The sequence below is a fragment of the Triturus cristatus genome, chromosome 6, assembly GCF_964204655.1.
Source record: "Triturus cristatus chromosome 6, aTriCri1.1, whole genome shotgun sequence".
In the NCBI taxonomy this organism is placed as follows: domain Eukaryota; kingdom Metazoa; phylum Chordata; class Amphibia; order Caudata; family Salamandridae; genus Triturus; species Triturus cristatus.
The window spans coordinates 1,379,322,725-1,379,338,813 of NC_140589.1; the positions used below are offsets into that span (position 1 = coordinate 1,379,322,725).

General features: G+C 41.6%; 1 protein-coding gene across 1 annotated transcript in view; it reads left to right on the plus strand.

The window, feature by feature from the left end:
• EFEMP1 (EGF-like fibulin extracellular matrix protein 1) overlaps positions 1 to 16,089 on the plus strand; it is a 472,560-nt gene that overhangs the window by 108,166 nt on the left and 348,305 nt on the right. The window lies entirely within an intron of this gene.

Genomic DNA, 16,089 nt, shown 5'->3' on the forward strand with positions numbered 1-16,089 from the left:
CAGTAGACATATCTCCATTGAATGCAACTTATGTACATGAAGCAAGACTCTGCAATTGGAAGGCCGCAAGTCAATATACTTGCATTGGAGCTGGGTATTAAATTAATCTTGCCTCAACCACCATATTGATAAAATAACAGTTTGGGGCATATATTGATTTATCTCCTGACATTTTAAAATCTTTGCTGTACATCCTAAGTAAATCTGCTGTGGAGGGCTGTGTTCTTAAAACATTGACTCGGGTTGGGCAAACAGTATTAGTCTGACACAATTAATTCCCCACTGCAACTGTTGCCAGAGCAAAGTAATCTTTTATATAATATTGATTGTTCCATTGTCCTTGTTACTCATTTGCTACATGGAAATGGATGCCATCCCAGATATCTCCATATTAGACCTTTACATCCTTACATTGGGAAATAGAATGTTTCCTGAATTCATGTTTTGAGCAGGAAAAAAATAAATGGTTGACATTATTCTCAGAAATCATATAAAAGTGAACCACCCAATAATATGAGTTCATCAAAACAAAACAAAAGAAATGTAATTATTAACTGTTTGCTCATCTTACATAACTACAAGCTGAAATCAATACAAAAAAATATATATATTTTTTAAATTAAAGGTAGATACGATAAGCCTCAACATTTTGTGTATTCCATTTCATTCATTTCACTCATTTATCAATTTAATTAAGCAAACAGGGAAAAGTGCACAGGCACTTGCCATCTTTCCAATACAAATATTAAAATTTGAGCCAGTGCCTGCTGTTACTCTGTATGCAAAAGCACAGATATTAGAGCAATAGAAGAAAGTGTTTACACTGATTGATTAACCATCATACTTGTGTCGGTCTTGACATGTAACAGAATCTTAAGGTGAAGTAAACTGATTCCACTGATCATAGGGGAGAGAGAAATTTCTTAACATATTTGGCTAGTATCTATACGTCGACAATCCTGCTTAACAACAGAGGTTATCACCAATTCTTTGACGGAACCATGCAGATAACCTTCAAGGAGCAAATGCAAGAGTTCCATGATTGTGTGAACTGTCATAATCTGTTAATTTTAGTAGTACATATTTAATATTTTCCTACCTTTTTCTAATAGCTCTGTCAAAATGTGCCAAAAGTGCAGTAGTATCTCAAAGACAGTCTTGCACGATTAGTAGCAATATTTCTGATTCTATACTTGTTTCAAGCCCTATGTAGAGCATATTTAAAATAGAATCTAATAAAACTAGTTTATAGATGTGACAAAATACTTTCAAATAGAAACATCTTACTCACTTGTGGTTCAATTCATGTAAAAGTTAAGCTATCATTGTCTTTATTTTTATTCTTTCTTGTTTTTTAATTTTTTTATTGAGCAAAGCAAAAAGGAGATAATTTTACAAAAAAATATCATCATCAGGATATTGAACTAAACATTATATATTTACTGAGCCTTTCTTAAATTAGCTATAAACCAACAAGGATCAGAATGTCAAAACATATTAAAAATCAATATGTAATGTCGATGAACAAGCTGGATCTCAAACTTCTTACAACTATATAAGTTTTGCTATTAAGATACTAAAGTGCTTAGTGCTACAGTACAATGGGGGAATCCCCCTACACTATTTAAAAAAGTGCAAAAAAGTGCCAAAGTGCTATAGTGCTTTTTAAATGTGCTTTTTCGGCGCATAAAAAGTGCATCGTGCTAAACCGTCAAAATAGTATAGTGCAAGAACTATAAAATTTCTAGTCATGCCATCATTTCTAAATTCTTAACATTCTTCCAGACAGCCTCAAATTTTGTTGTAGCTCCTACCCTCACAGCATATGCTTCTTCAAATCCCATAGTACGTTTCATTTTATTTATCCACTTCAAATGGGAGGGGACATCCTCTGACCTCCAACCCTGGAGGATTAAGGAGCGGGCAACTAAAGAACTGATTGCAATAAAAGTCGCCTCTGATTTTGTCAAGTGTCCCCTTACTCTAGAAATGCCAAAGAGGGCTGCCATATCTTCAGGGTCTACCTTCTTTTGGATTGCCCGGCTTATAGCCGAGAAGATCTAATTTTGTACACATGAAAAAAGTATGGAGCCAGTCCCCTCTCCCCTCAGATTGGCAACGGAAATATTTATTTTCTACTTCCTGATATCTTTTACTAAGGGATTGGGGGGAGTAATATGTCAACCAACGGGACAAAAAAGCAATCCTTTTAAAGTTGGCAGCTCTTAATGCCTTGCTGCCCAGCTGAGATATTAACTGCCACTCCTGACGAGGACTTCCAAAAAAGTTCTCGACCACGGGGGACACATTGAGTTTCATCAGCTGCGAATACCAGTTACCTACTCCTTTTAATTTAGCTTGGAAAAGCGCACATACCTGGCTTGTTAGGGCCCCACTTAATCTAAGATTATATTTTTTTTATAAAGTTTGTAATCAATCTGTAGATATTCAAAGAAACCCAGCTTCTTATGATCACCATATCTAGTTTGCACCTCTTGCCGAGTAATTATTTTGTTATTCGTTAAAAAGTGTCCCTACTCCTCTAATCCACAATCTTTCCAGTTTTTCAGGTGACTAGAAAGAATTTGGAGACCCAGACTTTTACATTCTATCAGCTTTACATAGAGGAAACCGGAGGAGCCAGCTTTTTAAAAAAAAGATTTCAATCTAAAAGCAAAATCCTGAAGTGTCTTATATCTAGTTCTTTTTGGCAGTTTAGCTATTTTTAAGAATGTTGGTATCTGCGAGCCTGATTCCTGTACCATTTTATCAAAGAAAAAATTATCTATAAATCCCTTTGGTTCCAGCAAGCGCGCTGCGAGATCTAAAATCGCTGCTTCATAATAGGTTTGCATTCTAGGCAATGCTAGTCCACCTTGTTTAATGTCTAACTGGAGTATTGACTGCTTAACCCTGGAGGCTTTTTTTACTCCAGACAAATTCTCTAAACATTGATTCCAGCTCTTTAAAAAATTTAGCATTTATTTTCAAGGGTACGTTAATAAAAAGAAATACTAATAACGGAAGTATGGACATTTTTATAAGGGCTACACGGCCTATTAGCGTTAAAGGTAAAATCGACCATTTATCAAGCAATATTTTGATTTTATTCTGCATTGCTAGGTAGTTTAGCCTAAATAGTTGTTCATACTGGCTAGAGACAAACACTCCCAGGTAACGTATTGGTTCTGTACTTAATGCCCGGGGTTTAAGGTTTAAGAGGAGAAATTCCAAGTCCGTATTCAACACAAAAATCTCGGTTTTAATTTGATTTATTTTGTAACCCCAAATCCTTTCAAATTGACTAAATTCTAATAGCACCCGGTCCAGATTCGGTCTCTAAGGACTTAAATATAGAATAATATTGTCAGCAAATAGTTTTAACTTCGTCATATCTGGTATTGTTATGTTATGTTATGTTAGGAGTTTTTATATAGTGCGACAGCTGCCCCAGCAAAGAGGCGTCCCGGCGCTGAACAGCAGAGAGGTGACCGAGCTCGGAAAGGGCTCAGAAAGGCCTACGGAGTGGGGAAGAGAAGAGTTTTAATGGCTTTCCTGAATTCGGGGTACTTAGTAAGCCCCCGAATGTGGGTCGGCAATGAGTTCCAAAGCATGGTAGCTCTGTTCCGAAAGGAACGACCTCCAGCACGAACCCTCCTCACTTGGGGGATCACTACCAGGCATTGTCCCATGGAACGGAGCTGGCGAGTGGGGATGTAGGGTAGAAGTAGGTCGGTCAGGATTTTCGGAGATGCCAGTTTCAGGATTTTAAAGGCTGTACAGAGTGCCTTGAACTCGATTCGCCTAGCCCCCGGCAACCAGTGGAGACGACGAATGGCACTTGACACTGAGCAAGCTCTACGCAGGCCGAGGAGAGATCTTGCGGCCGTATTCTGGACTCTCTGTAGGCTCTGAATTTCAGACTTATTTGCTCCCAGATACAATGAGCTGGCATAGTCAAGTCTAGACATAATCAGAGCCTGGATGATAATCTGCCTGGTAGGGGCATCAAAGAAGCCCAGGGTGGGTTTGAGTCCACGCAACAATCCAAAGCAGGTTCACGCCACCTTTTTAGTTTGAGTTTGAAAGTTGAGGGAAGCGTCCATGCAAACCCCTAAGTTCTTCATTGCAAGCTTAGGGCAGGGGCAGTGCCTAGGCTCTTTGGCCACCAGAGCTCATTCCAACGATCATAGTCCTTTCCCACCAACAACACCTCCGACTTGCTGGCATTCAGTTGGAGACAGTTGGTGGTCATCCACTCGGCGACTGCCAAGAGATCACCCAGAAATTGGGGCTCTAATTTCCTCATTGTCACAGATGCTCACCACTAAGGCCTCAATAAAGAAGGTGAACAACAAGGGGGACATCGGGCACCCTAGTCTGGTCCCTCGATTAATGTTCACTGTCCCAATTTGATTTGCATTAATGACCACCTGGGCCTGGGCACCCTGATAGATGTTTTTAAGCATATCTATTACCTGGCCGAGAACCCCAAATTTGCTTAGACCAAAAAAAAGAGCATCCCAATTGACCAGGTCAAACGCCTTTTCGGCATCTACCATCATAATAAGTAAGGGGGTTGAATACTTCTTGAAAAAGTCAAGAGCTTGAATGAAAAATCCGGTATTCGAGGACATTGACCTCCAGCAACAAACCCTGACTGATCTTTATATATCAGTTCCTGCGCAAGTAGAATAAAACGGGGCTGTTCCTGGTTCCCCAGTTGCTTTTCCGACCGTTCTAATGCTGGGGTTTGATCATACTGTTCATGCTGGCTCTGCAGTCGCGGTGAGGTGTCTGTTAAAGTCAAGGATGTCAAGGATGTATCCTTATCCACCTGGTTTTGACTGGGACCTTGTCCAACGCTCTTTGGCTGTGATAAAGACAACCCAGGGGGAGTCTGGGGGGAACTATTGTGGATGACTACTGCCCCTAATTCCACCTGTCGAAGAAGTTCCACTGATGCTTTGGACGGTATCACCTGAGGTTTCTTTAGAAATAGTGGTAAGTCTTTGGCACCTTGCACATCATCTTTGTTGGAACCTGCTGTGGGCTCCGTTGCCCATTTTTTCTCTGCATTCTGTGCGCCATTTATTTGTTTCTGCGTCTCCACTGCTCCATTTTCCAAGAGAGGCTCCGGAGGCTCCTCTTCAGAGCTTTCAAAGCTTGAGTTGAGGCCTGGACGATTGACTGCTCTGCTGTTGTCACCGATGATGGTGCTTTAGCCTGTGCTCGGCGTGTTTTTGCCTTTAGCCCGGTCGCTGAATCAACTTTAGGCACCGGGTTCATTTGTTTAAGAGGTTTCCCCATTTTTTTTTTCTACCACCTCTTTCTTTTTTCTTCTTTTGTCTCAGTTACTCCTACTCCCAGTCTCTTGTTTTACAAAGTTCTGTGCCTCTTCTCCCCCCTTGGCCTGCAGCGTACATTTCTACCTCCCCTTCTATTGAGCAGCAAAATGTCCTGGGTGCATTAATTGACTCAAGTTGGTTAGTAGAATAGGAGGGCCCCAAAAAGGTAGAAGCTCAATCCCAGCGTCAAGGCAATAGCTTAATACCAGCTCAAGCGCGCTTTCACGCGAGCCATTCGACCCCACACGTCTCTATTAACCCAGAACAAAGGCAGCGCCAGTCATAGTAGATAAGTGCTGGCTGAAAGTCAGGCAGGATTCACAGTGCCACGTACCAGCCTCCACTCACCGGCTCCACCTTCCCCAGTCCGCTCGTGGCACACCCGGCACACCCGGCAATCAGCATTTCAGCAGGTCCCAGGTCCCGGGTGTCTGTCAGCGCTGCCAGCGCTGCCGGCGGCTCATCAGCTCAGCGGTCAGGAAAGAGGGCATTATGCTTCGCGGTCAGTGCAACAAAATGCCGCAACACTTCAATACTTCAGTGGCCCCAAAAGCGCGGCGTGTGGAATGTGCATCATTCAAAAAAGCCAAAACGCCGAACCACCATTGCGGGAAGGTGGAGCAGTGTCACCTACGGCTGCACGGAGGTGTGGTTCTCCGCAGCCATTCCCTTTATTTTTATTCTTAATATATTTATTGTAGCTTATCTCCATCAATTGAGTCTTCACTTTTTCATAAATCACGCACATCTACTTTGTGAGCACATATTGTCTGACGTTTTTCCCAAGAACTGGCCCTATCAATTTCTAGGAAGACCTTATTCCAGTATATCTCTGTCAGTGCGCCTTCCACAGAAATATTCTTACTTGAGTAGGCAGTGAGAGAATTATCATACATAATTTCTGGAGGTAGGCAACCTTATTTCAAACACCAGAGCTACTCAATTTGATCTAAAAAAAAGAACTTGCCTTCCATTGTAATCAAAAGTAAAAGGGATTTCAGAATTTGATGTTGAGATACAAGATAAGTGATATCTTGGGTTAAGTGAGTGAGAAAACGTTCCTCCTGACTTCCAGCAGATTACATCTTGACCAAACAGCCCCATAAGAATTGAATTGACTATTGTTAACGTCCCTTCTGATAATATGGTGGAGACGTACTGATAAAACACATTATTTACACTTGTTGGTATAATGCTAAAAAAACAAAGAGAGGTAATTTGTAGTTTCTTTAGAAGCATTATATATTTGGGAGACTCTTTGGTATTCAGATAGACTCTTTTGACTGGTCTGCACAACTGGTGATGAAAAAGCATTATGTTCGAAGACCAATGTCAACATTCAAATTGGTTTCAGGTCATGCAGATCATGGCTAATTTATAAAGATTTTATATAAAAATGCAAGTTGTGGTATTACATTCTACATAATCTGGAATGCAATAAAGTTGTACTGATGAGTTCTAGAAAATCTGGAACGCAATTTGTCTCGTGCCCCTTCTCTTTATTTCCCCTGCAAATTAAGGAGTAATAGTGCTATGTGAACTTTTATCCTAAGAAACATGCCCTATGTATTCAATTAAAATTATGCATAATAATTAAAGACTTTTGTTCCACAGAAATCTTAATTATTCTTAAGGAAAACTTACCTATTGCGAAGCATGTCGGTAAAGTGTCGGGCTACCATTTGCCTTTCTTATTTGAGGGCGTAGGCAGGTGAAACTTGTGTGACGGGAGTACGAAGGAGCTTCCTCCCCGCTGGAAGGGATGCTCGTATATTTCATCCTGGGGAACTACTTTAACTCTGCTCCCTTCTGGATGCCTCAGCCTGCTCTGAGGAAGTAGCTGGACAGTCCATTTTGCAAAATGTACTGCTTTCGCTCCTGATACGCTCCCGTTTACTACATGTTGCTTTCAAACTGTACTTTTGAATGAATCTAAATTGAAATATGTTTAATTATAATCCTTAAACTGCGTGCCACGATTTAACATTAAAATGGCAAGTCAGTATGATAGGTGAATATTAGGCCAGGATACCTAATATTAAATATCATTAACTTGCCTGGGGCGATATTTTGGAAATAATATGTAGAAAGATATTCTGAAAATGGTATTCATGTGCATACTGTATAGTTTTTGTGCTGCTGGAAAACAGCACCAAGACGCTTTGCTTTTCATTGATGAAAGAGTTAATCTGCTACTTTTTTGTTTTAATACAATAAAGAATCCTTGCTCAAATTAATTGTAAATAGTTTGTAATTCTGGCAGTATCGTGATGTTGAAAAGCAGACAATTTCCTAAATGTATGTTTTAGAATTCTATTGAACTAGATTCAGTTTGACTTGTGATGGAAGGGAAAGATAGCCTTGTGGCTGCAGGTTTTGGAAAAGGCCGATTTGCTGAACATCTGAGTATATCTTTTCACATCCTGTCCCTGCCTTTGTGAAGGCCCTTATAAACAGAGGGCCTGCGTCATCGTTTTTGTTTTACTTTTCAGATCAGAGCTGTGTGTGAAAGGTTGGTGTTTAACAGGTGCTTCTTTCATTTTCTGTCCTAAAGGTACACAAATGTAGGTCATAATGTGCTGCCCTCCCTTTCATGTTTGGCAAAATGAAAAATAGAACCAATGCCATGGTTCTGAATTATTATTTTCGTAAATATTTTTTTTGCAACCTTTCTAGTCAACTGCAAAGCCCAATAGAAAGTGTTTTTAAACTATTTTATTATGTAGTCAGCATATTTTTTATTAGTTTAAATTATTTCCTAACCAGTCATTTGCCATGGAAGCACTACTTTGTGTGTCTTGAGAGAGTTAAACACATTCTTATTTTTTTTCACCGACTTAATTTGATTTGTGATGTACTTTATTTTAAGACCTGGAAGTGACTATTCATAAACACTACATAAAAATTTACTCTATTTCTTAAAGGAAATCACAGTATCATAAATAGCCTGTGGAATATTCCCGGTATGGCAGTGAAATGTTGCATAGTTTGGTACATTTCACATTACACTTGTTACGCAAAATTCCAGAATTTATCTAATGTTCACGCAAAATTTTAGCACAGAACAACAGGAATGACTAGAATGCGGGTGGCTGCTGTTTGTGTCACTTGTGTGTTTTGAGCTAGAATTTTTAGGTGTAAAATGGGTCCGTACATCCAAATATGGATGAGGGGATGCATGTCTTGCTAAAATTTGGGGGCATATTATCTAGGGAAGGCGATAACGTAAAGCGCGCTTATCGCTTTTTTATTTATCGCCGTTCATCACTGGAATTTATCGCCTTATTAACAACTCGTTTCTCCAGGGCGATAAAAATTCCAGCGATAGCGGGTAAATCGCCGTTTTGCAGGGAACCTCGCTGGTTTTCCAGCGATGTTCCCTGCAAAACGGCGATAACCTTGCTGATACGACCCTGTGGTCGTATCAGCATAATCCACCCCAATGTTAGGGATAGGTAAGTCTGCATTTTAGCAGACGTTAGTTTTTGGTGAAAACAGCGGTTTTCTCCAAAAACTAACGTCTGCTTAAATGCTGGGGCAGCCTTGTAAATATTGCGATGTGCACATCAGCGATATTTGCAAGGTTGTACTGCCCAGTGACGCCCACTTTGCATCTCATTAAAGATACAAAGCGAGGCGTCGGTAACAAGGCTGGTAACGTGCTAATGCTTGTTAGCACTGCCTTGTTAATAGGGCGAAAACATTATCTCCGCTTTTTTGGCCTTTAAAGCCAAAAAAGCGGAGATAGGGCCCTTGATAATATGCCCCATAGTGCGATATGCCAGTTCTGTTCATGTAATTTCGCAGAACTTTAGCAGAATTTCACATAATTACGCACAAGAAAATGCGTAATTTTTGCACATCTCTACGAATAGACATACCATAGATGTGAAGAACAGAATTGCATACTTTTCATCTACAGTGCTTAGTATAAAGTTAATGTCAAGTGCGAGACCACCCACAAACAAATACCTTTCACATCTAGCTTCCTAATATTAGTCTGACCACAGGTGGCTCCTATCTTATTCGTGCTAAAGCAGATTATTGAGGTTGCTGGAATTCCTTGGCTGTGGGCGGGAGCACATACTTTGTGCCAGGGCGAGCCTGTTTGGCATACCTAAAGATAACATGATAGACCCATGCAGGCCGTTGCATTCCTTGAGCCTATACTCGGCCAGATCAAGCACAACTAAAACAAGCAAAGACTATTTAAAGGCCTCCACCAGCCAAGAAGAGTGGATGATCATTTGCATTTTTTTGCTTACTTTGATTGGTTTATATAGCTTAGTTTTCGTTATTGTTGACATCATACAATTAAAGTTTTCTTTCGAGTTGTGATTAATAGAAGGCAATATGCTCTGCTTCAAATGATGTTAACCACATGCAAATGATGCGCCCTCAGGTCCTTTTTTTGATGCGAGGAAACTTTTCAAGCAAACAAATTTCACAAAATATACAAGTGATGTAAACAACAGCCAGTCGCATTCTATGCTTTTGCATTGTTCTCGTGCTAACATTTTGCAGCTAATGTGAGATAATATTGGGAATTTTACCCCTCTATCGTGCACAGTGTCCTCATAAATTTTGTCATTTCAGATGTCATGAGTGTTGTTATGAATGCTATTATTTAACATGTAATAAGTGGTGCAAAATAGGTGCTGTAATATAGTAGCACATGGGAAAGGCACGAGTTATAGTTCTTTTACTGTGGCTATTGAGATGACAACACTGTGTACGGAGGTACACGCGGTACACTAATGTTTGCATTGGGTAAAAAATATAACTTACTGTTATAGCTATAACTTTAGAATTCCTACCGTTTGTGTAGTTTAAATTGTTTTGTATAGAAGTACTACGTTGATTTTTTTCTTACCACAACCAATCTTAAATCATTGTTTTATTTCACTGATTTGAATGTTATTTTTTTAAGTTGTTTATATTTACAGTGGAGTAGAGTGTCGTAGAGTGGAAGAGTACAGAGTGAAGCGGAGTTTTATAGAGTGGAGTGTCATCAAGTGGAGTGCCGTCGAGGGGAGTGTCATTGAGTGGAGTAGAGTATATTAGAGTGGAGTGGCATATAGTTGAGCACAGTGGAGTAGAGTGCCGTTGGCTGGAGTGTTGTTGAGTCGAGAGTCACAAGGTGGAGGAGTGTGTCTTAGAGTGGAGTGTTATAGAATGAAATGTTGAAGAGTGGCGTATCATAGCACGGAGTGTCATAGAGTTGAGTGTCGTAGAGTGTTGTAGAGTGTGTTAAAGTTGAGTGGCATAGACTGTCATAGAGTGGAGTGTCATAGAGTGTTGCAGAATTAAGTGGCAAAGAGTGGAGTAGAGGAGAGAGTGGAGTAGAGTGAAGTAGTGTGTCATACAGTAGAGTGAAGTTAAGTGGTGTGGAGTGGAGTGGCATGGAAGGAGTTGCGTAGAGTGTCGTAAAGTGAAGAAGAGTATTGTAGAATGGCATACAGTGGAGCAGAGTGTCGCAGAGTGACATAGAGTGTGGTGGAGTGTTTCAAAGTGGAGTAGAGTGACGTAGAGTGGGGTGGCATGGAGTGGAGTGACGTGGAGTGTCTTACAGTGTTGCAGAGTGTTGTGGCATAGACTGTTGTGGCATAGAGTGTTGTGTCAATAACATCCTGCAGGCCCTAAAAGCAGATGGACTTTGCGTCGCCGGTTGTTCTATTCCTGTCTTATTATACGCCAGTGACGCAGTATTGCTATCCAGGACTTCTGCCAGGTTATAGAAACTGATCAATGGTTTTGAGGAGTTCATGTCATCTAAAAAATGGTGATGTATACCATGATATGTGGGAACAAACCAAACAAAATGTAGACCTTTCTTTTTTGGTGATACTCCAATTATCAGAGTAAACTCCTTTATCTACCTGGGTGTTCTATTCACAAGTAATGGAACCTGGGCACAACAGATTTTAAATGCTAAAGCCAACATGAGCAGGAATTCTCACGGGACCTTTAGGTTTTCAACAAAATTGGGTAATCAACCGATCAAAGAAATGGTTGTGATATATAAGGCATTTGGGATATCTACTGCCGATTATGGAGCACGCCTTTGGGATTATACTCTCGGTAACCCTCTACAAATTGAGGAAAACTGTTTTTAAAAATGTTTGCTTTGCTTACTTACTTCTGCCTCATCCCTGATTGTTCACAGGGAGGCTGGGTTACAGTACCTCGAGGACCTGATTTCAATAAGACTTCTGTTCTTACGGTTCTCTATTTGGTCAAATGATTAAATTAGTTTTACAAAATCAATTATTTTAGACTGGTTAACCTTGGATAATGTCTCTCACATCCCTTGGCTGGCCTATAGAAAATCATCCTTCAGCACTTTATTTAACTTGTCAGTATGGTTAGATCCATCTCAGGTGCCATCACTCACCAAAAAATGTATTAAAGATTTTTTCCTACAATATAGATCTTCACCCAGAATGAGCACCGAGATGAAGTAGTCAACAGTTGCTTTCTATATGTCCCTGTCTTTTAAGGAGGATTGTCAAAACTATCTATCTTGTGTTAATAACACCCAACATTGTTATGTTCTGACCAAATTTAGATTTGGTACCGTGCACCACCTGGCGTCTTTCCCCAGCATGAAGTCCTTCTCATTCAGATATGACCCCTGTTCATGTAATGGTTTGAGTAAACAAAGCACGTTTCACTTTATGTTGTTTTCAAATTTATAAGAATTTTCGGTGCAACTATCTTAAACCTATTCTTGTTGCACAGAAAATTAGAGCCTATAAAGATGCCCTGAAATATCTGCTTGCACTGAATGATCACTATGAGTGTTTTAATGTTGCCCTTTTTATTACGTAGGCTACATACCTAAGGAAAAGTATATTAGATAATATTATGGAGCAAAATATTTTAAGTGACAGGATGATAATGATGGTTTGTGTATTAATGGGCTGTGTTTTTTGCTGTATAAACTATACCATTTTATGTACTTTTATGGCTGTTTTTAAATTGCTGAATACAGTTTTTTAACCAAACCTAGGGGTCCATTAGGATGGGGGGCGGACTGCACCCTAGCAGTGTTGGGACCGACCGCCAGTGATGCGGCGGTCCCGCACTAGCAATTAGGATGCGACTGCCACCCTGGAAGTCGCACCCTGCATATTCAACATTGTGGCGGGCGGTGCTGTAAGCAGCACCCGCCACAATGTTGAATATGCATGTTGTGCATTGGCATGCACAACGTGCCAGGCACAGCGCGTTGCCTGCCACCTTGTGCATGCCAATGTAGAGGGGTAACATGGGTACCCCTCAAGTGGAGCCCCCCACTCCCCTACCCCCCGGAGGCCCACAACGGGCCCCCAAAATAAAAACCGCATGCCTTTCCATGGTGGAGTCTCCGCCATGGAAAAGCTTTTTACCGCACCTATCATAATATGGATGGCGGTGCCTGAAAGGCACCACCACCATATTATGGGCTTTTTCTGCCCAGTAGGCAATCGTGATAATTGCCTACCGGCAAAAAAGCGGCAGACGGTCTTTCTGTCTGCCGCGGCGATATCCCCGCTATGCTAAAGTAGCGTGGGAAAAGGCCGTCCGGTGGGGTGCTTTGGCGGGTGGATTGCCACCGCCGGTTGGGTGTTGGCAATCCGCCCGCCATTCTACAGGGCCCCCAAGTGTTGTGTACTACAGTGAAGAGGTGTAGAGTGGAGTGTCACAGAGTTGGATGGTGTGTCATAGAGTAGAATGTAGTGGAGTAGAGTGTAGTGCCATGTCGCAGAGTAGAGCTAAGTGGCGTGTCATAGATTGGCCTGTCATAGAGCATCTTAGAGCAGAGGGGCGTAAAGTGGAGTGCCATGAAGAGGAGTGGTGTTGTAGAATGTATTGTCATAGAGTGGAGTAGAGTGTTGCAGAGTGTGTTAGAGTAAAGTGACATAGAGTGGAGTGGCCTAGAATGAAGTGGAGTAGTGGAGTAGAGTGGACTACTGTGTCATAGAATAGAGTAAAGTAGAAGGGAATGCGCAGACTGAAGTACAGTGGAGTTGAGTTTGTAGAGTGCCATAGAGTGGATTAGAGTAGCACATAGTGGGCTATAGTGAGGTATTGATAAGTGCCATAGAGTGCAGTACAGTGTCTTACAGTGGACAGGCGTAGAGTGCTGTAGAGGGAAGTGGCATAGAGTGAAGTGGTGTGCAGTTGAGTGATGTAAAGTGTTGTGTCACAGAGAACTGTAGAGTACCGGGTTGTGACGTAGAGTGTTGTGGCAGACTGTCATTGCGTAGTGTCGAGGCATAGAGTGGAGTGGCATGGACTGGAGTGGCATACAGTAGAGTGATGTAGAGTGGAGTGAAATTAATGGGGTGTTGTGTTGTATAGTAGAATTGACAGCTGTAGACTAGTCTGCATGTCATCGAGTTAAGTGGTGTGTCACAAGGTGGTATGTCACTGAGTGTCTTAAATTGGAAGGAAGTAAAGTGGAGTGGCATAGAGTGTAGTGGCATGTCATGGAGTGGAATGGCATGGCATAGAGTAAAGTTGTGTGTTATACAGTGAAGTTGTGTGTTGTAGAGTGTAGTGGTGTGGAGTTTTGCAGTGTGCACTAGAGTGTCGTAGAGTGGAATGGCAAGTTGTAAAGTGAAGTAGCGTATCATGGCATGGAGTGGTGTGTCATAGAGTTGTCACACGGTGTATACTTTCTCAGCAAAACTGTGCAGTTCTGGACGACATAGTCCACGCACACCATCAGGATATGTTGTCCTTAATCCTGGCTAGCTCACAGTTAACCATCTGTACCTCTAACCTAACAAAGTAACCGGTGGTATGTGCAACCTCAGAACGTGACAACCCTGATTCCCCAAGGAAATCGTGGAAACAGATCTGAAGCCCTTTCATTTGGTAACTCATGAATGCTCAAAGGGAGACACAAGTAATACTCGAATTGGCATTTCAAATATTTATTGAAGCCATAAGATTCTCGTGTAAAATATGTGCACTGCAATTATTAATACAAGGAAACAAAACAGAGTAATCAGTATCACAAGAATGGTATAGAAAATAAACAGTTCAACCATTGTGCTGCTGCACAGAATATATGTTTGCATATGAGTATAGTTATAGCTATGCTCTTACCTAGCGCTTCCTATCCTAGCGTGCCAAGGGTGCATGAATCTGCCAGAATCCCTGAGGGTGATCTAACTCCCTAGTTACCTGTGGGTATGTTTCACCCCGTCTTGTAGTAGAGCTGGGCACCATCCTTCTCAGGAGGTAACAGGATTCAGCTGTGCTGGAATTCCGGCATGGGGCGACCCTATCGTGTCAGCGCAATGCTTCTCTAACTAGACAAGGAGTAATATCATTTATATAACAAACTTAACCCATGTTGCCATGCCGAGGTCCCAGTTAGGCCCCTATTATTGATTTTATCCACACAGAGGTGTCACTGAACGGACAATAACAAACAACATAATTTTGCACAGTGAATTTTAGCTCTCATAGAGAATGTTCAAGGCTCTGATAATATGCCTACAAAGAAGTGTAAATGTAAGCAAAGCTATTTCAGAGAATATTATCCCATACAGGCACGCAAGCAAATGTGTGTCACATGTCAACACTCAAGAAAGATGTCAACTTTAAATGTGAGCATGTACAATGGTGGTGGTCCTGTCTGGGCTTAATGTAACCACATAACCGAGTGGATTAGAGTGGATTGGCACAGAATGGAGTGGTGTACAGGGGAGCATTGTACAGTGTTGTGGTGTAGAGCACTGTGGCGTAAAGTGTTGTGGAATAGAGTGGAGTCACATAGAGTGGAGTGGCGTGTTGTACAGTGGAGTGGCGTATGGTAGAGTGGAATGGTGAGTTGTAGAGTGGAGTTGTGTGGAGTGTTGTAGCGTTGAGTGTGGTGTTGTAGAGTGGAGTGGTGTGTTGTAGAGTGGAGTGGCATAGTGGACGTGGCATGTCATAGAGTGGAGTAGAGTGGCATAGAACGGAGTGGCATACAGTGTAATATCGTACAGTGTTGTGGTGTAGAGTGGCATGGCTTAAAGTATTGTGGCGTAGAGTGTTGTGGCGTAAAGTAGCGTGGAATAGCATAGAGTAGAGTGGCATAGAGTGGAGTGGTGTGTTGGACAGTGGAGTGGCAAGTTGTACAATGGGATTGTGTGGAGTGTTGTAGCATGGAGTGCAGTGTTGTAGAGTGGAGTGGTTTGTTGAAGAGTAGAGTAGCATGTCATTTAGTGGAGAGGCGTGTTGTACAATGGAGTAGAGTGTTGTAGAGTGTCATAGAGTCACGTAGAGTGGCTGGAGTGGAGAAACATAGAGAGTAGGGTGGAGTGGTGTGTCATAGAGTAGAGTAGAGAGGCATATCATAGAGTGGCATGTCATATAGTGTCTTAGAGTGGGGGAATGTAGAGTGGAGTGACAGAGAGTGGAGTGGCATGTCGAACAATGGAGTGGCATGTCATAGAGTAGAGCGGAGTGCTGTGTCATAGAGTGGAGTACAGTGGCGAACAGTCGAGCGGCATAGAGTGAAGTAGAGTTTTATAGAGTGGAGTAGCATAGAGTGGAGTGGCATTTCAAAGAGTAGAGTGGAGTAGCATGTCATAGAGTATGGTGTCATACAGTGTCTTAGAATGAAGTGGCATAGATACAAAACTGCTCTTTTTCTCACATATCAAATCACTCATCACATGTTCTATGGCATCATTGATAACATCACTACAACATGTGAAATAACATCATTGATGACAAGACAGTGCATGGCACTGGCACG